The sequence below is a fragment of the Protopterus annectens genome, chromosome 1.part0, assembly GCF_019279795.1.
Source record: "Protopterus annectens isolate FY-2018-M chromosome 1.part0, PAN1.0, whole genome shotgun sequence".
In the NCBI taxonomy this organism is placed as follows: domain Eukaryota; kingdom Metazoa; phylum Chordata; order Ceratodontiformes; family Protopteridae; genus Protopterus; species Protopterus annectens.
In genome coordinates, this window is record NC_056725.1 from 825743404 (window position 1) to 825769298 (window position 25895).

The 25895-nt window shown below is 43.3% G+C and overlaps 1 protein-coding gene across 7 annotated transcripts in view; it reads right to left on the bottom strand.

Annotated features, from left to right (window-relative positions):
- The window catches only part of TFB1M (transcription factor B1, mitochondrial), a 796864-nt gene that overhangs the window by 376531 nt on the left and 394438 nt on the right, over positions 1-25895 (bottom strand). The gene's annotated exons all lie outside the window — the stretch shown is intronic.

Consider the following 25895-nt stretch of genomic DNA (forward strand, 5'->3'; position numbering starts at 1 on the left):
ATGCATCCAATGCACATGCCACAGGCATAGTAGGGTGTTGCATTGTCATGCCTCACCTACAGGCAGCAACAACACTATCTGCACTACTGCGTGGCAATGGGTATTGTAATAGGAGTATGTGACCTCTGAATGCTATACCCCACAGATATATGGACATGCACACATACACACACACACACACTTGCCAGAACGTAATGGGTATCCCATGCCCAGTGACCCATTTGTACAACACAGTTGTGCTGGTACTGCAAGGCTCGTATAGCCGGTAGGGAGAGGAGCATAACAGGGTACATGTAATGTCCCATACAGCAGCAGCAGCCATAACTGACTATGGCAATGGGTGTTGCGGTGGTTGTGAAGGTCCTCATGGAATTCCCAAGAACAGGTGTGCTAACACACAGACACTGCTATATTTAGTAATGCACATGTACACGTGTCAGTACTGGGGTGCATCGCTGCATGTGGTCATAGCTGTGTACCTAGCTATTGTCCATGGAGAGATGGGTTGTGTAGGGGATGTGTGTACAGTAGTATCTTGCCACCTGCCATGTGGCAGCAGGCAATCTATCAACAAACACTACTGTGGTGACCCTCAGGGTGAGAGTGACATGCATCAGCCAATCCTCTGCGTGCCTTCTACACATGGCCACTGAGGTGATCAAGCTGACATGTATGCAACATACATTACAACACATGGTTACTGTCTGTGATGGAGACCTGTACCCAAGCATGTCCTGTTGACTGTGGTAGTGTAGTGGCGGTACCTGTGGCATGTGGTGCATACAGGGTGTTGTCTCCTATATGTGCCAGTTCTTACACAGCTGGGCAGACATGTCAGTATCAATCAAGCATAGGTTGCATATACATATCCCAATTGGATACCTGCCATCTGCACATCTGTACAGGGACTGACAGTCATCAGCTTGGCAAGTAGCTATGCAGTAGGATGAATGTGTTGACAGACGTTTGACAATATGTATGCCATAACTACATGTTGGAAGCCATCACTAACATGTTCTGTACAGATGGTAGTGTACAGTTACATTCCACGTTGAATCATTATCCAGTAGGGGATATATACTGTGACACAGCTCACACACCAGGGATACAACAGGGAAGCCTCAGAGTCCAGCTATGTCTGCAAGTGTGCCTGCTGTCAGTACTACATTAAGCACTCTACTCTTGCCTGGGAAAGCACGGTCAACAGTAGTACTGCCATGATACACTACATGCCAGTGTGACAGCATGTACCCTGGGTTACTACCCCTGTATGTAACACATTCACACAGATTACAGTGCTGTACAGGCCTCATACACTTGTGTGTCCCAGACATGACACTCACACCCCTTGCTACTGTAATGACAGCACATAGGCGCATGTATTGTACATGGCATTACATGCACTTACTACAGATGTCATTACCCTGCTATGTCATCAGACTGGGTGGTGTGAACTGGTTACCAGGGCTAAGCCATGCTTAGCAGGTATTGACATTGCTCTAATATAACAGCTAAGCTGATTTGCGCACTGGTAAGTGAAGCCACACTGTGTAAGCGCCTGTACGTTTACCCATAGCTTAACACCACTTAGCTTCACACAAACCTGCGTAAATGCACTTAAAGCTGCTCAAAACTGCCTTAACCACTCTGTATCAGACAGCCCTTGTTCTGCCCAGCAACAAAACGAACAGCCCTTGCAGGTCTTGAACCAAGGACTCTGTACACTATAGTCACAACACTTAACCAGTATGCCATGACCACTGTGAAGTCAGCTGTTATTTTTTCAGTATATCTGTCAATACACATACTGATTGGTATTGAACAATTGCCCTTACTTCCACAATTGTGTAGCACTTGTTATTAATATGACTGTTGCATCACATATGTTGTTTAATCATAATGTACACATATCAGAAACATACGGTGAGATACATCTGGGAAGGTATACACAACCATGATGTTTACACAGGACAGGAATATGGATATATACATTTATCCACACAGGTATACAGTTAGACACACATACTATATACATACATATTAAAATCCTTATGTTAGAGTGTGATGTTACACATGTCATATTTGAGGTCATACTTTGTGCACTTACTATAACAATATTAACACCTATATACATGATATGTATTTGACATGCCATTAAGGATCGTTTTTTATTATATACAGTCCTATAGGTTTTTTATTATGTACAGTTTTATATAGATTTTATAGTATTGTAGATTTTAAATATACATATTTTTGAAGTACGTACAGAATGTACTATCAGAAATGAGATTACTGTCTTTTTAATTACTAATTGTTTGCAAATTGCTAACTAATTCTCAGAGTATTTAATGATGGGTATTTCGTATTAATTTGCCTGAGATCTGATGAAGCATCTTTGTGAAAGCGCTTATCTCGTATTTACATGTCCGTTACTGAATAAAAGAGAGTTGGTTTATTTTTCATCGTCCATTGGATTTTCTGAGTGAGATTTATAGCATCTGTTAACGCTGTTGGTTTATTGTGTTCCTGTTTTACCATTTCGCTACTTCAGAAACCCAGCGTTTACTTGCAGCAAGACAAGCTTGTTTGATTATCTACTATATTTTCTGGTTCTTAGCTGCAGGAGCAGGTTGCTTTTTCATTTTTTGATCTACAATGGCTGACATTGAATTGGATTACGTACCCAGAGAAGAAGTTCGTGGGAACGTTGTTACGCTTGACAGTGCTGTCGAACGGAGATTCCGGCAGCACCTGAAAGGTTCCGGGAATGCGTCTTGGTTCTTGGAAACGGAAAGAACTACTACCGATGCCTTAGGGCAGAATCTTGATACGAATAGGTTATATTCACTAATAGAGAGTATGGAGAAGGATTTTATGAAGCTGAAGAGGCTTCAAACACAGCGACTCCATTTCCAGCTGTGTCTTGAGCGGAACATTATACCGAGAGGCCTTCGGGTCTTCAATATGCCCAGCCAGGGCAAGGACTATCCTGAGTTGCTTGCTCAATGGCAGCGCCTTAACATCGAGGTGAGTCGGAGCTATTTGAAATTACTCATTGATTTCTTTAAGCCTGAAGAGGCAAAACTATCTGAGGAACTTAGTAATAAACAGCGAGCATTGTTTAATGAATTTGCCATTGATATAGTATCACCATTGTTTGAAAACATGCTGGACAGTATCTCTGCATTTGAAAGAAAACTTTTTCAACAAAAAAGACATAAAGTGGTCAGAGATACAAACGACTTTAAAAACGGACATATTTTTGTTTGGCCCAGGTTAAATTCTAATGATCTGGGCAGGACTGTTAATGTGGATTCTTCAACTATGACACAACGTAATGCTAGTGTTGGGACAGTTCCTGTCGATAAGAACTTATCAGTAACACGCAATGTGACGAATGTTGCATCACCTATAGTAGATATGAATGTATATCAGACTGTAAATCCTGACATAGATAATTGTGCCATTACTGGGAGACAGAGTGATGTGTTAGTAACTGAATATGAGAATGATTCAACTGATGTAATACATATAGTGCACACTGCCACTACAGAAAGTATCAATTTATACCCTGAGGTTAGCATTACTAACACTACTGGGCACCAACAACAGGAGAAATCCAAACCTTTGCCCATAGACAATGAACAGGTTGTAAGACCTAAAACCTCTAATTTACAGTTAGCTTCTATCCCTACCCCTGATGGACTTCCAAAGTTGTCTTTTCCCCTGCCTGTGAGAGCAGAGAAGATGCCTCGCTCTCGCTCCATGAGCAGGGGCAGACAAAAGAGGAAGCTATCAGAGGAATATGTACCTCAAAAAACATTGAGAAAGATGTGGACAAACAAACGTTAGTCCACAACATCTCTCATGTTACATTGAATGTGGATGAACAACGATTACTTGATAAAGGGCTGAATTTTATCCCCAAATGTCAGAGTCAATTGACGGACACTGTTTTGGACTTAAAGTTGTTTTGTAGGAATGTTATGTTAAAGTTTATATTTAAAGATAATTCCAATAATGATAGTGAGTTTAAATTTAAAAATCTTAGTGAGTACACACCAATTAATCACCCGCTAGTTGAAGCCTACATGAGATTAACTGAAGAGGAACTTCATAATTATTATGAGAATAGAACTATTAGAAAGCATCCCTTCATAAGAGACAATCTCACCTATAGGGAAAGGGCGAGTCTTAAGAAATTACAGAACAACTCAGATATTACCATCAGACCTGCTGATAAAGGTGGTAAGGTAGTTGTAATGGACACTTCAGATTATATTACACGAATGGAATCCATGTTGAGTGATGACTTCTACGTGAAGGTTACATCACAGTATGTCGTAGGAGTCATCAGACATGTACATGATACTATAAATGATATATTTCAAGGAAAGTTAATAGATCAAGATTTATTTCAATACCTTATCATTTGTCACCCCATGATACCCACTATACACGGTCTACCGAAGATACATAAAGATTCTACTAGACCACCCATGAGACCGATAGTGTCAGGTCGAGATTGGGTGACCGAACATTTATCGGTATATGTAGAAAAGCATCTTAGACCAGTGCTGGATTCTAATAGAGTTGTTCTGAGAGATTCGAAACAATTTCTACTTGATTTGTATGACTGTACAAAGGATATGAACATCACATTTGACTTTCTGTTTGTCACCCTTGATGTTCAATCCTTGTTTACAGTCATACCCAACAGTGTGGGATTATTGTATGTTACTGATTACCTGAGGATGCATAGTGGTTATACTTCTGTGGAGATTGATTTGATAACATGCTTCTTAGAATTAATCTTGGAGAATAACTTATTTACATTCAATGAAGGTGTATATAAACAAAAAGATGGCGTAGCTATGGGCACTCCCTGTGCCAATAGCTACGCCAATATGTATTTGGCCCATTGGGAAGAACAAGTTTTATTTGAAGAGAATCTATTCAAACAGCATGTTGTATTCTATCGTCGTTTTGTTGAAGATTTATTTATTTTGTGGAAAGGCACATTTGAACAACTAGAGACATTCTTCAATATCATGAATAACTTGACCACCTGCCTCAAATTTTCTATGGAGTATTCTCAATACAAAATAAACTTTCTTGATATGTATATTGAGAGGATTGATGGTAACACCATTAATACAGGTGTTTTTAGGAAGAGTTGCTACAGCAACAGTTTACTCAATAGAACTAGTATGCACCCTCCACATGTTTTTAGAAATATAATCAGAGGACAAGCAATTAGGGCATCAAGACTTAATCCAACTGAATCTGGTTTTGAGACAGAACTTAATAGTTTGAGAGATAGATTGTGTTCCAGAGGTTATAGCGTGGATGAAGTTAATACACAGTTTAGTGATATGTCAGACCTGAGATCTACTATAGGGGTGCCTTATTTTGGACCAGCTGAGTCAACTTGTCTTCCTATAGATAGGACTAATGCTAGTCGAAGTATAAAATTTATGATGCATTATTCATCTGATTATAGTGAATTGAGAGAGGTATTGAGTAAACATTGGGGGGTATTATGTAAGAATGATGATGTTAAAAAGATTGTAGGGGACAAACCCAGATTCTTATACAAGAATAAGAACAATTTGAAGAGGAGACTATGCTCTGTGTTTCACAGAGATAGGGATAAAATAGACGGTTACACCAGACCATGTGGACGGTGTAATTTTTGCTGTTATATAGATGATACACCAGGGTTTCATCACCCTGACAATGGGAAATACTATCAGACATTTGTAACAGCGAACTGTATGACTGCACATGTTATTTATTTAGCCAGGTGCCAATCATGTCCTTGCTTCTATGTTGGTAAAACCAACCGCCCCCTAAGAGACCGGATGAGGGAGCATGTTTATCACATGAAGAAGGGCACTACTCAGAATGCCTTGGCAAAGCATGTTATTATGACAAATATACAACATAAATTCTCCTTCAAAGCACTGGAGGTGATAATTCCCAATCCTAGAGGGGGTGACATTAGAACTCATACGGAGAGTAGAGAGACGGAATGGATAATAAAATTGAGAGCAGATCAAGGCTCTGGCTTAAATGAGAGAGCTTCGATTAGACCCAAGTTGAGGCAAAGGAGAAATGTCAAGTGATATGAAAAATAAGGATACATATCTCCCATGCTGTTTTTTATATATACACTTTTTATATATACACTTTTGATACCTGTACTATAAAATATTAAAGTATTATACTTAATTTATCCACACAGGTATACAGTTAGACACACATACTATATACATACATATTAAAATCCTTATGTTAGAGTGTGATGTTACACATGTCATATTTGAGGTCATACTTTGTGCACTTACTATAACAATATTAACACCTATATACATGATATGTATTTGACATGCCATTAAGGATCGTTTTTTATTATATACAGTCCTATAGGTTTTTTATTATGTACAGTTTTATATAGATTTTATAGTATTGTAGATTTTAAATATACATATTTTTGAAGTACGTACAGAATGTACTATCAGAAATGAGATTACTGTCTTTTTAATTACTAATTGTTTGCAAATTGCTAACTAATTCTCAGAGTATTTAATGATGGGTATTTCGTATTAATTTGCCTGAGATCTGATGAAGCATCTTTGTGAAAGCGCTTATCTCGTATTTACATGTCCGTTACTGAATAAAAGAGAGTTGGTTTATTTTTCATCGTCCATTGGATTTTCTGAGTGAGATTTATAGCATCTGTTAACGCTGTTGGTTTATTGTGTTCCTGTTTTACCATATGTTGAGATATGTCTACATGTACATACACATGTATATTCATACATATGCCTGCATACACATCTGTATAGTGCATCATAACAAACCTGCCTTATGCAGAGCACCTTAAAGCTCTTTACCTCTGCTTAGTCTCCTGTAGATTTCTGAAGGGTGATCTATGCCTGGCATACAAGGCATCCATAAAACTCCACACTTAAGAATCTCCTACATATTCGTAAATTAAACAGTACCAGAAGTACAAGGTCCAAAGACCTGAATTTTGTCTGTGACTTAAACAGAACACACTGGAGAGACAAATGTGTATTCTAGAGACTGGCCTTCCTATGGAACAGGCTTCCCATCCCTGTGAAGCTGATTTCATCTATTACCTAGTTTAAGCACATTCTAGACCAGTGGATGGGGAATAGGAAATTTACACCAGGCCTGGCACTCATGTCCCTTATGAACAAAGGTAGCCTATAAATGGCTGGCCCTCGATATCCTATTTGGATACAGGACATCATTATTCTCTTAAGAAAATTTGACTAGGCTCAGAAAGGCCTCCTGGATCATTAGCCTAGTGCAAATCTATGACTCTATGACTCTCTCTCTCTCTCTATATATATATATATATATATATAGCTATATGTATATATATGTATATATATATTTATATATATGTATATATATATATATATATATATATATATATATATATATATATATATATATATATATATATATATATATATATATATATATATATATATATATATATATATATATATGGCCATGTGTAGATCTCTTTGCATATACATACACACATATATATATATATATATATATATATATATATATACAGATATGCATATATAGATATATATGTATGCACATCCTATGTGTACAGATAAGCCTATTTATGTAGATATATATGTAGATATCTATAGCTATATGTGCATACATATCTATTCTGATATACCTATTATTGTCACTATATATGTAGGTATAAGTATATGTTCATATGTATCTATATCTGTATATGTGTAGACATACATTGCTGTGCATATGTATATATTTGAGTGTTTATATATATATATATATATATATATATATATATACACACACACACACACACACACACACACACACACACACACACACACACATACATATTCATCTATGTATGTCGCTATGTATATATGTGTATATATATATATATATATATATATATATATATATATATATATATCTAGATATATGGATAATTGTATGTATATAAATGTTCACCATCTGTCCAGAACATGGAGTGGAGTCCTACCTCAGCCCCAATAGTCCCAACCTCTTAGTGCAAGGAGATGTCAGGTATGTATTGTAGGTATATATGTAGACTGTTGCTACTGTAATAGGTTCATAGGTAGGTTCATTGGTTGGTACTAGGCTATCAGCCCAAGGGCCTATACAAGCCTAGCCATAACAATTCCCTGGATATTTATTCCCACAATATTTACTTCCCTGGACCCCTGTCAAGCAGGGTGACTGACGTGATCCCCGGGGTGAATTTCCTATCTTCCATCCAATCATCAAGGTTCCTTTTGAAGAGGGCCAAGGAGGCGCTCTGCTTGACATGTATGGGCAGTCTATTCCAGAGTATGGGGAGTCTTTGGGTCAGAAACCTATCCCTCCAGCATGTTTTGTTCATTGTGATGACAAGGTTTAGATCCCTGGAGCTTGTGGCTCTGAGGGACTGGGATTTCTTCAAGTGGAGCAATGATCTCCTTTTTTCTGGATGAAAAGCCCTTAGTGATGAGGTGTGCCACACAGAAGGATTTCCTGACTGTTGTGGAGATGTGGTTATCGAAGGTGAGACCACTGTTCACCTGTGTCCCTAAGTCTCTCATCACACTTTCGGTGTTTAGTGTACTGCCACCTATGTGGTAATTCATGGGTACATGGTTTTTCCAAAGCGGATAACTATACATTTCTTGGCATTAAAGCCATGGCTCTGGCACCAAGCATCTGTTTCTGTAAGGCCCTTTTGTAGAATATCTACATAATTTGGGGATTCAATAATGGCTCCCAGTTTGCAGTCATCTGCGAACTTTGTTAGCCAGAGCCCCTTAGTGTTGGCCTGTACTTCAGAGAAGTAGATGCCAAATAAGAGCAGTCCCAGAACTGAACCCTGAGGTACTCCACTTGTCACTTGTCTGGAGCTGGATTTGGAGTCGGCTACTTTTACAGTCTGGGTTTTGTCAGTAAGCCAGTTGGCAACCCATTGAGTGATGTAGGGATTTATGCCCAGGTTAGTACGTTTATCTATGATTCCAGAGTGAGGGGTGATGTCGAAGGCCTTGGTGAGGTCCAGAGAGACTGTGTAGACCGCCTTACCCTCGTCCACAGCTCTGAAGACTGATTCGAAGAAGTCAATCAGGTTCAGGAGACAAGATCGGACCTTCACGAATGCAAACTGGGTGGGGTCCAGTGTTTGAAGGTTGCCAATGTCTTTGTTTATATGTTCGATGATAATGCATTCCATGCCCATGCAGATCAGGCTCGTCAGACTGATGGGATGGTAGTTCCTGGGATTGAAGGTGGCTCCCCCCCTTGTGGAGTGGGATAACTGCAGCTGTGTGCCACTCAGTGGGCATGAAGCCTGAGGTGAGGCTATGATTAAATATGACACTTAGGTGAGGTGCCAGTTCATTTTGTAGTTCATGTAGTACACAGCCCGGGATGTCATCTGGTCCCATGGATGCTGTATTCTTAGCTTTGGAGAGTGCAGTTTCTACCTGTGTGACAGTGATTACCAGAATTTGGAAATCATTTGGTATTCAGATGGGCCCTTTAGGGGGTGACAGGGGGGTGAATTTGGCACTAAATCGATATTCCAGGATATTGGCAATATCCTTGGGATCAGTATATATTAATGCCATTCAGCTGTAGCTCAGAAAAGATCTGAGCATTGCCATTTAGATTCTTGACATAACTATAGAATGCCTTGTGGTTGTCTTTGGAATCTTTGGCAATTTTATTTTTGTAACTAGCTTTGGAGGATTTTATGAGGGATTTCAGCTTCTTACTGAGGCTGGTCCGGGAGTTTTTTGCATCCTGGGATTTTCCTCTTTTCTGCAACAGTTTCTTTCTTCTGTTGTATAGTTTGTTTATGGCAGGGAAACCACCAGACTGGCTTCCTTTTTTTGGAGGACAGCGTCTTGGTTCTATTTGGGATAGTACTATTCATGCACGAGAGGATGTGCTCATACAGTGCCTTAGTGAAGGATTCAGCAGTCGAACTTTCAGCTCCACTCTGTGTGGGTGTCATGAAGTTTGTCACCTCTGACTTGAGTAGCATGAAGCTGGCTTTGGAGAAGCTTTTTACGGAGGTTTCCTTACTGGGGGGTGGGGGTGAGATGTGGAGTTCAAGGGTAATTAGCTTATGGTCAGACCTGACCAATGAGGGGGTGACCACTGGGTGTGGAGCATCTATCTCCCATGTTGGTAATGACCAGGTCTAGGATATTGGAGACCCTGGTGGGACAATGGATTAGTTGATCCAGGGCGTTGGAATTAATGAATTCCAAGAACAATTGGGAAAAGGTGTTGGTACCCGAGTAGTTTTCCCAGTTAATGGCAGGGTAGTTGAAATCACCCAGTATTAGGGTGTTTGATTGTATCTTAATATTTTCCAGTATGTTTAGAAAGGTGTAGTGAGAATCTTGGGGAATGGTGGGGGATCTGTAGCAAGCTACAAATTGGACTGCAGTCTTACCTAGTGTTAGTTGCACTTGGAGAATTTCAGATGCATTCTGTTGGGCTACTGGCCTGGAGGTGTGAATATTCTTGGTAAATGTGGACACTCCTCCACCTTTAGTGTTTTGGTCTTGGTTTGGTGGCTGAAAGTGTGGTAAGAGTTTTAGCCTGGTATTGCAGGGGTGCTCTCTGCAGCCTTGAACCAGGTCCCAGTTACTGCACAGATATCGATGATCTCCACTTTTAGGAGTGCCTTGAGAGAGTGCATTTTGAGGTTTAGACTTCTAGCATTGAATAGCATTACTTTCAGATTTTGCATGCTTGTATCTGTTACAGTGGCGGTTTTGTCCCTTGAACCTTGCCTAAAAAAGGCACTACAGGGGTGGCAAGAGCTTTAGCCATTAACCGGAATCCCAGGAGCGACAGGTGCAGACCATCTCTGGCAAAGCATCGTGGTTTGTCGATCATGTCATCCCAGGCAGACAGATACTGGATCCCCTTTGAATGACACCAGAAGCTTTGCCAATTGTTGAAGTCAATCACTTTGTCCTTATACTGTGGAATCATTATGGGTGAAGGCAGGATGCTACTCAGGGCTAGGGTCATACCTGCCTGGGCCACATGATCCGAGAGCTCTTCCATGTCTCTTTTCATGTAGTCCAGGGAGGTTCATCTCAAGTCATTCACTCCAACATGAACAATGACAGAGTCATATTTGTGCTTGCTGTGGAGTGACTTGAGTGCATGCATTATGTGGTGGATCCTGGCACCCGACAGGCAGCTGACTGTAATTTTCTGACTATAGAGTCACCTATGACTAAAGTGCTGGGTACGTTGTCTTGCCTTAGAGGCTGTTGTTGGGTGGCACACTGGTGTTGTGAGCTATGTGTCACTTTGGTTGTGACTGGTGTTTGCGTTTCACCTTCAGTGGTCCTTGTTGCTTGGGCAGGTTAATGTTAAGGGCCTCCGCATATGGGGGTTTAGTGTTGCTATGTGGGGTTGTCTTAACAGAGATGTTGTGTGTGGGAGGTCACATCTGCTTTTAACATGTGCGCCATTGGCTACTGACAGACATCCTAAGGACATCACAGTACAGTACCACTGCTAGCACAGTAATGATCCTGTGGACTGCAGCACAGATATGGCCAAGAACTGTGAACAGTCTGACACACACACTGGTCAGTCCAGAGGTATACACAGAACCCCTTAGTGCAGGACATGTGGACCAAGCATGACAATTTGGATATTAACAGCCATGTAGATGGGTATATCACGTAAATACTGGAATACATATGCCCACATAGGTTATGCATTCACACACTCCTGTCTGTCCTGACACACAATAACCGCTGATGTAGAGGTCACATGGCCACATACTGCCCACTAGTTAGTGACATACATCTGTACAGCATCCCACTGCTTTGACAGAAATAAATGACAGTTATGGTGGTCAGGCAGCAGTACATCTGGCAAATATCTGGACATAACATCACACTGGGTAAGTACAATAAGCTGCTAGGCATGCAACAGAGCACTGTGCAAACTACAGGCAGACTGCCACAATACTGGCCTACATTTCTTATGGGGGAATACACATGTACCTGCAAATATAGCAGGCTCTACAGGCATGTCACAGCACAGAGTAACAGACACCTGTGTGAAAGTGCATACCCACAACCAATGTGAAGACAGCCACAGCCACATATGGTAAGATAGCTTAATATTACAGTATATTGACTGTCTGATCACCACCATCCTCATATGTGCCACTCACACACTAACCCTACATATCCTAGGCCACTACACAGTGTGGTCCGATGCCTGTCTGTGGTATGGGACGTGTGTGTTTGGCCCTACAAACATGTAAGCCGATAGGGTAACACACACTGGAGCAGCATGTAACATCAGATAGAACATGATCAAGAACAATGACATCTACCACAGTCTGTACACAAGGCAAGGTACATATTCGCAATACACACACTGTCGACAATCACCATAAGTACACAGACCTCAGTACTGTACACACAACCACAAAATGCCCAGGTTATGTCCTCACATATAACCCCTACTATACATAACGTGTAGTAGTCTGATATCTCACTGGCTTATCACATATGATGTCAATAAATAATGGTGTACAGAACATATGCACCTCTTACTACATGACATATGTACAAAGGTTGACAGAGCTGTGGCTGAAGACACAAACACAGGGCCAATATTGACATGTTGCTGTGATAACCTCATACATTTACTGTTGTAACAGGGTTTATTGTGACATATTTCCTATGAGGGATATGAAGTCAGTAACTCTCATGGCTGTCACCATGTACTGACTGCAATCCTCACACTATGCTTCTGCAGTTCTCAGACAGGTGTTCTGTGAGTAACACAAGAAACAAAAGGCACCACACACTGCCCCATGTCTGCAGATGACCATACAGATGGGGGTTTCCTCAAAAACATAGCACTGTCATGACAGGTATTAAAACATGTAGACCAGCCATATCCACACACACCCTGTTAAGCCGACATTACTCCATATGCAGCATAGCAACACTTATATTCTGTAGTAATGTCAGACACATCCACCTCCTGTGTGTTGGCCTGTTTCCACAGTGTATATTGTTAGAGGTAAATCCCAAATCCATCTATGATGCTGTTTGTCAAACACCAGATCTAGGTCCTGCTCACAGTGAATGAAAAGTTCCAACACCAACATGATGTTCCTATAACTGGAGTGTCTTTCCATGCAAGTGGCTATGGGAATGTTACCACAGCTGTCCCACATGCAATCAGCTAGAGGAGGGCTGGAATTTGTGCAGAGGCCATCAAATGATCATGAGCATCACTTACAAATCACAAGCTGCTGCCTAAGCAAAGCAGGTGTATTTCTCCACATCCACCAGAGAGGCAGTGAGAAGAGACAGAGACAAAGTAAGTCAGGGAGGGGGTGGGAGAGTAAAACCTAAGTATGTTTGTGTCACAAACCCCTAACTATGTATTGCTATCACATGTCTATGCAGTTATTGCATGTGACACATAGCTTACATGTTGATGAGCTGACCAAACGTATATGTGATGGTGAGTGACATCTGCAACAGTGATATGGTAGCGATTCGGTAAGTGTAGTACATGTGCCTGTCCACATGAACAGGTGTCAGCGTCAACACAGCCACACTCTCTCAGGGACTCACACACATTGATACACTTGGCAGCGTTAAGAATACACTTCCTAACTAGTTAGCTTGCCACAATACAGTAATGTGCAGGTATCACATGCATCACAGGGGTTATCTGGAGGTTATATGGGCAAAGGGTATATGAAAGTGTCTGACATCAGAGAGCATGCTTCCGTATGCCAATGGGAGTTGTAGTGGGTGTGAATGTGGTCAAAAGCATCATACACCACACACACAGACACAGGGTGCCAGTACTGACATGCATGCGTGCATTGCTTCAAGGGTGTGTAGTGGGTGACTGTGCCAGAAGGCTATACATGGCTAGGTGAAGCATATACCTTGGCATCAGGCCACATGACAATGGTCTGAAGTGTGGCTCAGGGGTGTAGTGTCTGGATTTGCCCACACAGGTGGGTATTGTGTTCACCACCCAGTTACCTGGGTAACTACTGTGTGTGGCCATTGCTGTGCAATGCTTACCATGTATGTGTTCTTTAGTCCATGACATGGACACTGTCTGGGATGTGCACATGTCCCACATGCATGTACAGTGACATGTGGAACTGTACCTGGGGTGTCTGGCCCATGTTGTGTACAGAGGTTGTCATCAGCAGATGTGCCAGTCCTGGCTTCATGTGGCAGGAACTGGTAATGGACAGCAGGTTGACTCTGCACCTATATTGATAGCATGACACAGGTATTCCCTGGTGTCAGTGGTATCTGCCCATACAGGGCATGTGTTTAAGGCATGGTATGTCCTTTGTGGGTCACATTTGATGGCACCACAGGTGCTGCAGGAGTCCAGTGGGGAACATAGGGGAAGGCACACTGTCTGCATGTACGTGCCTATTGCACTGATGGAAAGGGTGCCATGCCCTATGTAGTCCATTGTAATCACACCATGGTTTCTATCTGTGGGCAATATGCAGGGTACTACCAACATAGCAGTTGTTGCCTAGGCAAGTGTGTTGTGTATGAGACATGAGTTGAGAGTGTTCTCTGGGTAATACAAGGGTTGCTAACTTTGTTCGCCAGGCCTTGATATCACATATAGGGGTATGGATTAGCACCCCAGACCCTCGTCTGTTTCACATCTGTTATCCTCGTAAGGTGAACATTGTGACATATAATAGGGCCACCATAGAAGAAATTTGCAAAACCCGCTCCACAATGAGTCCAGCTGTTACACACTCACAGCCACCTCCACACAGGATATGAATGACAAACACACACACTTGTCATGTCTGGGATTAGAACGTCTACCTAACTAGTTTATTACACTACAGCATTACGCAGTTATAGGACACGCCACGGAGATTACTGGAGTACTCTTTCCCCAAAGGTGTATTTCACTGGGAATGACATCAGCAGGCTTGCCAAAGAAGGTCAACTGAGGTTGTAGTGACTTTGAATGGCCCCAAAAGCATTGCACCCTGCACAGACAAAGAAACACACACACATATCCACATTTGCCAAGTGAGGGAATATCACCCTACCCAAAGTACTATATCACACTACAGCATTTCAATGTTATAGGATGCACCACGGAGATTACTGGGCTATTCCTTTCCCAAAGGTGTATTTCACAGGGAATGGTATTGGCAGGCTTACCAAAGTAGGGCAATGAAGGTTGTAGTGACCATGAATGGCCTCAAAAGCATTGCACCCTACACAGACAAAGAAACACAAACATCCACACTTGCCACGTCTGGGAACAGAACCCCTACAAAACTACTATATCACACTACAGCATTACGCTGTTATAGGATGCACCATGGGGATTACTGGGCTACTCCTTTCCCAAAAGTGTCTTTCAAAGTGAATGACATCAGCAGCCTTGCTAAGGTAGAGCATTTGAACTGTAGTGAGTGTGACTAGCCTAAAAGGCATTACTCCCTACACAGACACACAAACACACAGTTGCCATGTCTGGGATTAGAACTCCTACCTAACTTGTTTATCACACTACAGCATTACGCAGGTATAGGATGCGCCACGGAGATTACTGGGCTACTCCTTTCCCAAAGGTGTGTTTCAAAGTGAATGACATCAGCAGCCTTGCCAAAGTAAGGCATTTGAATTGTAGTGAGTGTGACGAGCCTAAAAAGCACTGCCCCCTACACAGACACACACACAAATGCACAGTTGCCATGTCTGGCATAAGAACTCCTACCTAACTAGTTTATCACACTACAGCATTATGCAGTTATAGGACGCACCACAGTGATTACTGGGCTACTCCTTTCCCAAAGATGTATTTCAAAGTGAATGACATCAGCAGGCTTGTCATATTGGGGCTATGTGGAGGGCAGTGTGTGTGCATGGGCCATAACCCATTCATCTAGAGGTAGACGTACCGCACTCATGCACACGCAGGTTTATATTCCGCAGGTACGTGTATATAACTGCTAGATGACTACTGCCTTGTACAGTCATGTTGCACAGCCAGCACTTGCACCACAGAGTCTGTAATGCTGAGGGTTACCAGTGGTTAATGTCTACAGTGAGTGACATTTACACATCATGTGGTTGTAGCCATTTGGCTGTGTGCTGGCTGGGACAGGCCTCATGATAGAAGGCTGTTTGTCACTGTCACTCTCTTCCACACATCTATGTATGTGTACTTTTTGCATATTATAGTGTGTTGTCATTGGATACATGTGTGTATTCCTATCCAATGTGTGTGCAAAGCATGACTGGTACATACTGAGGAGTGTATGCACTAACATCTGCAACTGTCAGATATGTATGGTCCACTGTTGTTGGCAGACATGGGCTTTATTTGTTTAAGTGTGTGAGCATGCCCAGTATTACCTTTCAGTATGTTGTTGTCTGACATTGCCTTCATTTCTCTAAGTGTGTGCGCATGCCCAGTATGCCCTTCTGTATTGAATGTGTGGATCCATTCCAGGTAGTTTGTACTCCAATGTAGACCTTTGTGTTCTACACCTACAGGTAGCAAACTGTTTCTGCAGGTTATCTGCTTCAACAAAATCTACAAATTCGCCACAGGGGCATCCTACCGTAGTCACCACCGTCTCTCACTTGCTGAACTGGGCTGGCTTGAACTCCCTCACCTCCTTCAGTGGTATCAACTCTCACTTGCCCACAAACTAGTAAACCATCCTCTAAATGTCCCATCCCTCCAGAATCTACTCCAACCCTTTTGCACCACCAGACCACTACGATCCAGCAAAAAAAAAATCACTTGCAGATCACTAAAGCCAATAACTCTGCTGGTGAAGCACTATTCTCTTGCACCATAGCCAAATTATGGAACTCCCTTCCACTCACAATTACCTCCGTACCATCATGCACCCACTTCAAAACTTTACTAAAAGCGCACCTAAAAACATGCTGGCTATGCCCTTGCAACTCCCACTCTAATATCATCCACCCCATCCAACCACTACCTTTCTTTCCACTCCACTAACTACCTTGATTATAGCAAGCTCAGATGCTCATAAGCCTAGTACTTATTATACAGCAGGAACTTCTTATTATAACATTGTAAATGTCTGTTATGTACTTCACATAAAGATTCTAGTTGTCTACTGATGTACTATGTTCTTCATCTGTAAATATGTTGTAAGTAATTGCTATGTTAAATTGTTAATCGCTATGTAATCCAATGTAACTACTGTCTGTTTATTTTAACTGTGGAGCTTTTCTCCCCGGGCCTCCACTGAAAATGGACCTACGTCCAGTCGGACAATCCCGGTCAACAAATGTAAATAAATAAATAAATAAATCTGTTGATCAGTTGGCAATATGGGGTCACACTGTGCAAGGGATAGTGTATACTGTAGGTGATTGTGTCTGTGCTGCTTCTGCTACATGGTACTGGTGTTAGCAGAGATATTCAGACGTGTACTGTTATACACTGTGATGTTTTACGTCCTCAAGTACTGTCAGGTGGACAATTTTGCTCACAGTGATGTCCTGGGGAACACAGGGTGGATGCAGCTGTGTCCGGTATTGTGGTCAAACGCCTACATATTCATGGAAAGTTATGTCACTCTGGAGGGGGAGCTACAGACACTTGCTGCTGGGTCTCTGTATCCAGTTCAGCACCTTGGTACAATGCTGGCAGAGGATCCCATACTTGTACATCCATCGACATGACAGTATGGCCTTATCTTGCTATGGCAATAGCTCACAGCTGTACAGATTCATACAGGTTACCCAGATGCAGGGGTCACAAGTCAGGACATTACCCCTATTGTGGTGTACGGGCAGGTTTGTAGCCACCCATTTTTGTGTTTGCAGCCAGATAGTATGTGCACACGGCTGTGTCTCGGACCTTGCACATTCCATGCTTCCACCCCCCCATATTATTCTATCCTCTTCCATACATTATGCATACATTCTCTGATACTTTCCCTAAGGTTATCACCTCATCACAGCTGTGTTTTGGTGTTGGTCCACAGTTCATGCAGTGGTACATGGTGGACATGTTACTGTGGTTTGTTCACATGGCCTTGCATATGGCGTATGTGGAGTGTGTTATATTATTTGGGTGTCCATGACATAACATACATTGGCAGTATGGGTGAGACACGGACCTTTCGCAGAGGCCTGTTGGCCATTTGGTGGTGATGCAGGCCAGCTGTAGCAGGCTGTTGCAATGCATTCTGTCAGTCCTACAGTCCCAGACTGCCATACAGTATATTCCCCTGGGGTGACAGGGTAGGTGTGCAAGGTGTTCATGCCAATATTTTCTATCAGTATTGATCAGGTGGTGTGGATGCTGGCAGGGTGCTACTTACAGCTAGGGACACAACTGCATGGGACACCTGCACTGCATGGTGCATTCTTTCGCTATTGCCAGACACAGGTGGGAGTCATATTGTACCCATTCCCAACAGCAGGGATACGACCAGGGAGGTATCTGTGGGTGGTGTTTGGGTGAGCTGGGTGAATGTGTGCTATGGACACTACTTGCATCTGACTTACAGGTATGCATGGGGCATTCCAGTTATACTGGCTTGTGCAGGGACATCAGCAGTCTCCCAATACATCAGTCCTATCACCTTTGTGATTTGCAAGTGTTCGGCCAGATGACATCGGTATTCCCTACTACAAGCCCAGATAATGTGATGCATACCTGTATGTACAATTCCAAGGGTGTGTCCATTTCACGGTTACACATTCTATACTGTATGTCTGGGGTACTTTTCCCTGTGTACTGCTTGTATATCTAGCCCAACAGCCATGCCATGTCCATCTTTCAGATGGTGACACACATTACCAACATATATTTACAATGGCTTACTGCTAGCATGTGTTATATTGGGGAATTGTCTTTGGCACTGCAGTTGTGAGGACATGGCCCTGTCATCGGCAGTAGTGGGCAATGGCCACCAGGTGAAACCTCAACATGCATACATACTGACCACTCTCACACAATATGAAACACACACCAACCTAACACACATACCTTCATATTGTACACATGCTACAATCTATCCTGCTACCTTGGCCACCTCAGGTCATCTGTACTCCACTGGTATTATACCTACACATACATGTTACTACATGTCTACATCGGATTCGAGGGGAGGGCACACCTGACTGTTACTATAGTTCTACATAGGATTTGTGGAGAGGCACACCTGACTGATACGTATGTACATCGGATTGGGGGCCACACCAGACTGTTACTACATGTCAAAATGGGAATGGGGGGCACACCTGATTGTTATGACATTCCTACGTAGGATTGGGGGGCCACACCTGACTGTTTCTACACATGATTGTGGGGGTACACTAGTTACTACATGTCTAAATAGGATTGGGGGGACACCTGAATGTTTCTACATTTCTACACAAGATTGGGGGGGCACACCTGACTGTTTCAACATTTCTACACAGGATTGTGGGGGTACACTTGTTACTACATGTCTAAATAGGATTGGGGGGAACAGCTGAATCTTTTTACATTTCTACACAGGACTGGGGGGCACACCTGACTGTTTCTAGATTTCTACACAGGACTGGAGGGCCCACCTGACTGTTTCTACATTTCTACACAGGATTGTGGGGGTACACCTGTTAATACATGTCTAAATAGGATTGGGGGGGACACCTGAATGTTTCTACATTTCTACACAGGATTGGGGGGTCACACCTGACTGTATCTGCATTTCTACACAAGATTGGGGGGCACAGCTGACTGTTTCTACATTTCTACATAGGATTGGGGCGGGGGCACACCTGACACTTGTACACATTTACTATGACCGTACTGGTATGTCAGGTATGCCATGTCATCCTGTATTCTAACCTATCATGCTGACTAGAGGCACTCCATGTCACCCTGTATTCTAACCTATCATGCTGACTAGAGGCATATCATTGTATTACAGCTCTTAGATTTGATAGACCTACATATCAGTTTCTGACTTCCTACCCTTCATAACTAACATACCACTGCCTGACCTCCTGTAGTCTGTCTGTGCAGGCCTGGGGGGTGGTTACCCATAGCTATCATTCATAGGCCTTAGCACAGCCTTTGTTTGTGTTTGTCTACACCTGTCCTGCTGGTTGAGACGGTTGTCGGGTATGTGAACCTGCCTGACTGGCATGTGTGAGTCATATGGACACACACGTGGCCCAGCACATGTCCTGCAGTGGGTTTTGGCGCCATGTGTAGTACTGGCTACTATTGTGACACCAGTATTTTTACAGATCTCATGGTGCCACTATAGGTGTTTACTATCTGCTGGCATCCTATTCAGCCACCCAGTTTCCTTGCATGCTCACATCCATATCATAGATACAAGTAACAACACATACTACTCCATTCAGCAATTGGCAAGGAGAGTGACTTACCTTGTGGGTGTGCCAGTATTGAGGATGGTGCTGGAGGGCTGCCTATGTCAGATGCACATAGTACACTCCCTATACATGGTTGAGCACAGGTAGCGTCATGTTTGGCGTCCCTCTTACTGTATGTGCGAATCAGAGAGTGGTGTCATTCCCTGGGTCCCTCCTGTGTCAGTGTATGTGCTATAAGTTGCCTCTTTGCCAAGGCCAAGGCATACTGGGCACGCCTCCTTCTGCCTAATGGGGCAGGCTCAGGTTGTTCCTCCTTCTAGTCACTCTGTGCCTGTGCAGGCCTTGGCAATGGTGGGGGGCTGTGTGGCCCTTGCCCCATGCTGTCCCTGCTGCAGCTGTTTCTGCAGGATTGTATTTATTAGCATGGCACATACGATGACAATTTGAGTACATGTAGCTGGGGAGTACTGCAAGGCTCCACTGGATGTATCCAGGCACAAGAACCGTGACTCCACACACGCTCTTACAACTCTGGTCTGGGAGTGTGCCTCATTATGAAGTTCATGTTCAGGTGTGTGGGCATTTCTGATGGGTGTCATCAGTCACAGCTCCAGTGTGTAACCAGCATCCTCCACTAAGTGACTGTAAGAGATGTCCCCACTGGCAAATCTGTGGTACAGCTGTGTCAGATGCCAGATATGGGAATCGTGATAGCTTCCAGGGCAGCCAGCACACACATTCATTGCAATGCCCTGGGCATTGCATTCAATCTGGCAGTTGATGGAGAGGAAGCCCTTGCGGTTGATGTAAACCCTACCCCGCTCACCAGGTGGTGCTTTGATGCATATGTGCGTGCAGTCTATAGCACCCACTAGCTCAGGGTATTCTGCTATTTGGTGGAAGAGATGCATATTGCTGGCCAACACCTCATGGGTGCTGGGGAAATATACATGTTTACCGACATGTGCTGACATAGCATCCAGGAACTGGTGGAGTACCCTGGATGCTGATGCCTGTGAGATCCCCATTATATCTCCAGTTGGCCTTTGGAAGGTACCTGTAGCTAGTATTCTTAGGCGTACACATACCTTGGTATCCACTGGGATGGGTTTTCCTCTGTTAGTTATGTGTGTGAGGCATGGCTGGCACAGTTCAACAATTTGCTGTAGGAGGTCCCTGGCCACCCTACAGCTCTCCACTATCTCCAGCTCATGTAGCCCCTGGTAGGTTACCCTGGGTCTCTACACTCTTCTCCGTCTCCTCACTGTGGATTGGTCAACAGCATTCTCATCCTCACCACCCTCAGCCTCTTCCACATGTTGATGTACGAGAGCTATTGCAGCCCCCACCATTTTTTTGTTTTTGTTTGTTAAAATTCCCCCGCTTGTATACACCAGTGGTGTAGAGTATGTGGGAAAAACCAGAGGGAAAGGTGTTTGCATAGTTAACTGTAGTGTTCTGGGCTGGGCTGGTCTGCTGCCTGTGTAACTGGCTGATTCTGATACATTTCACCTGCCAGCTAAGCTAGTTCTCCTAGACTACCTTCCTACTGCTGTTTTCCTTTCCCATTGCCTTCCTGTTTAAGCCGGGGGGGGGGGCGCTGCACAAAAACAGTGCTCAAATGTGCACAGAGCTGCTATTTCCTGGTTTATTTTTTTCCTTTAAAACCCGGTGTGCAGCGCGCACACCCGCTTAGGCAATGTAAAGAGTGCTAGGCAGCCACAGACACACCCCCTTGCTTAGCTTTGCTAAGCTAAGGGCAGAACTGAGCCACAGGGCTCCAATCTGCTTACAGTATGCCTGACACCCCCCTATGATGTCAGCTAGCTCCTAGCCCCAAGCTATTCCTCCTCTTACACTGCTGGGTGCTGACTAGCATGCAGGGGAAATCTGGGATTCAGCATCATTCCCCTCATTTGCATAGTACACTGAGCCTCCCCCCTTAGCAACCACTATTCACTGGCCATGTTGTCTTCTGCCTGCCATTTAGTATAATGGCAAAGTAGTGATTTTGGTTAGAATGCTTACTTTACGGTTTTTATTTTATTTTTTCGCCTGATCCCGTTTGAGCGCCACTGCCCTACGCTTAAACAGCCGAGATCGGCTAGAAACAAATAAAAGTTAATTTTTTTATTTTTGCAACTGTTTTCCATGCCAACGACCATATATTTGGCCATTGGCATGCTTTCTACATAATATCCACCCTTTATTTGGAGTTGGCATGGCTCCGTTTTGTAGTTTGCAGAAATGTACTCTGTTACTAACAGAGTACATTTCTGCAGATTACACTAGTCCTACATGGCCGGCTTCCAGCTTCCTGGATCACAAATTCACCTCATTTGCATGGATTTCACCTGCAAATGGGGTAATCTGCATACAGGAACTGAGTCCGTGCAGGACTAGTGCAGGAGTGCTCATGCACGTCCCTGCAGCTTATTCCTGGATCGCACGGCAGACATATTGCCTGCTGGAGCTCCTGCACTAGTCCTGCACACCGTGCAGGGCTTGCTGAATCCGGGAGATAGTGTTTTGCAGTGGCATTCATTCCCTTCCGGTATCAGTGCAAGAAATATCACAAGAGAAACTGGGAGAAATAGTTGCAAGCTGTCTGGTTGCAATGTCTAAATACTAGCGGAGGTACGTTTTCTGAAACAAGCTTTATTTTAATATTTTCTTTTGCAAGATTGTAACCTGAGCCTCATTATAGCTGAACAGTTTGCAACAATTTCTTGAGGTGTAACAAGCAAGATTTACTGTTTCACTAGCATATGGGAATGCTTACGTTTCTCAGCTGTCCCCAATTTAGTCTCATTTTCATCCTGCCTCTAATAAACTTTTGATTTCTTGCTAAATAATTGAGGATTACGGTCAATAAATAATGGTATACTGTATATTACAGTTCTGTACTTCATATCAGAAAATGCAGGATGATGAAAAAGAAAAAAAACATGGAGGAATAGGAACAGAAAGGCAGGCAGCTAACATTCATAACTACTGCATTGTAAGCCAATTTTCTCGGCAAAGCCAAATATAAACACCATGTAACTCCACTCTAAAAATTAAGCTGACAAGGTAACTGACAAAGTTCAGTTACTTTTTTAACTTAATTTTCAACAGTGGAGGTACAATATGACAGCAAACTTACTTGCGCAGCTAGAAGGCAGTCGGGTGTAAATACATGCAATTCCTGCCGTCTCACAGCGTGCTCGGATGTAAGCACAAAGGCACCATGAGACAGTAGTCGGGGTTAATAAGTTAAAGAATTAACCATGCTGACAGTTGGAGAGTCTGCAAGTCTGGGTGTCGCATCCCCCCCCGTCTGGGTCAAGAGGTCTGGAATCAGAGGAAGCTGCCTGGGGGGTAGTAATGTCAGGCTGTGCAGTAAGCGGTACCAATGTTGCCTGGCCCAATCTGAGGCAACGAGAATGGCCTTTGGCCTCTCCTCCCTTATCTTGATCAGTACCTTTGGGATAACAGGCAGAGGACGGAATGCATACACAAAGAGGGAGTCCCAGGGGAAGGTCAAGGCATCCACCTTCCATGGTAGGTGGTGATAATCCCTGGTACATAATTTTTCCAGCTGGTGGTTGACGTGTGAAGCAAAGAAATCCACCTCCGGAGTTCCCCACTTCTGAATGACCTGCAAAAAGATTCTTCTGTGGAGCTGCCATTCGTGGGGTTCCAGTAAGTTTCTGCTTAGGTGATCTGCCAGGGAGGTGTTGATCCCTGGTAGGTATTGGGCAATTAGGAGTAATCCATGGAGGAGGCTGTCAGCCAGATGTTCATGGCTAGTCTGCACAGAGGGTAAGATTGGGTCCCTCCCTGTTTGTTGATATACCACATTATTGTAGTGTTGTCTGTTTTGATAAGGAGAACCCCTGCCTGAGATGGAGTTGGCAGGGTGTCAGGGCCTTTTGTACTGCCATCATTTCTTTCAGACTGATGTGTAAGGGAAGGTGCTGGGCATCCCAAAGACTTTGGGTGCACCTGCCTGCTAGGTCTGAGGTGTCTGTGGTGATGATCTGCCCAGTAGGATGGAGGATGAAGGGAAGACCCCTGGTTCTTTGCACAGGCCGCTGCCCACCAGAGAACCTCAGACCTTATACAGGGGATCAGAGAGAGAGTAGTCTCTAGAGGCTGAGTGCTGACACCAAAGGTGTTTTTTTAGATACCACTGAAGTTTTCTCATGTGAAGCCTGGCCAGAGGGATTAGAAGGATGCAAGATGCCATGTACCCCAAGGCTTGCAGGAACTTCCTTGCAGTGAGGTGACTTATGGAAGACAGCTAGGTAAAATAGAGAGGCAGGAAGCTCTGCTTTTCTGGGGACAGAAAGGCCATTTGTGATGCCGTGTCCAGCAATGCTCCCAGGAAAATGATCTTCCTGGAGGGTGTTTGCTTGGATTAATTCTCATTGATGGTGAACCCTAGGGAAGTTAGGAGGGTTCTGACAAAGAGGAGGTCACTGGAGCAGCTTTTCTTTGCATTCTGCCTTAATGAGGCAGTCATCCAGATAAGAATAAATAAGAAGTTATGTACCTACCATAACGTTCCATGTTAGTTGTCTTCTCTCGCCTTCTTTCTTGCTTGATGGGTTCGGAGCCGATCCCTCGGCTCCGACTCGGCACTTGCTAAGCTCGAGAGTCACTTTTACCAGCTCAAGGCAGCCCCATATCCCATGATGCAAGGCGGTAAGTACCCAGATCTCGTTTGATGACAAAGGGCAATAGCACCAACCATAAAATACTTCCCAAAGGAAGAAAGAAAACTTACAGATGGAAGAAGGACCAGGTCTGAATGGTCTTCAGCATAACAGTTTTTTATAACAAGGTCTGTCCAGGCCAGGTGGAAGGAGGGAGGGACGCAAGAAAGAAGGCGAGAGAAGACAACTAACATGGAACGTTATGGTAGGTACATAACTTCTTAATGTTAAGTTGTCAATCTCGCCTTCATTCTTGCTTGATGGGACCAGCGTCCTAGCACCTCTATCCTGGGTGGCTCAATGGAACAAACTCTTGAGGACTGTACAGCCAAAACTGGCTCTGTCCCTGGAGGCCAAGTCCAATTTGTAATGGGAAACAAAAGTGTGAGGAGTGGCCCAAGTGGCCGCTGCACAAATAGTGTCTAAAGGAAGTCTAGCTTGAAAAGCTGTAGAAGTAGCTAAGCTCCTAGTTGAATGTGCTTTAGGTTTTGAGCACAGCTGTTTTCCCTGAGCAGATAAATTTCAGAGATGACCGAAGAAAGCCATCTAGACAAAGTCACTTTAGAAACAGGAAGGCCTTTTTATTATCCGCATAGGAAACAAAAGTTGATCAGATTTTCTAAATTTTTTGTTCTGTCCAAATAATATCTAAGTTGACGGTGGACATCAAGATAATGTAGCTTTTGTTCAGCTCTATCTGAATAGTTAGGGAAAAATACAGGAG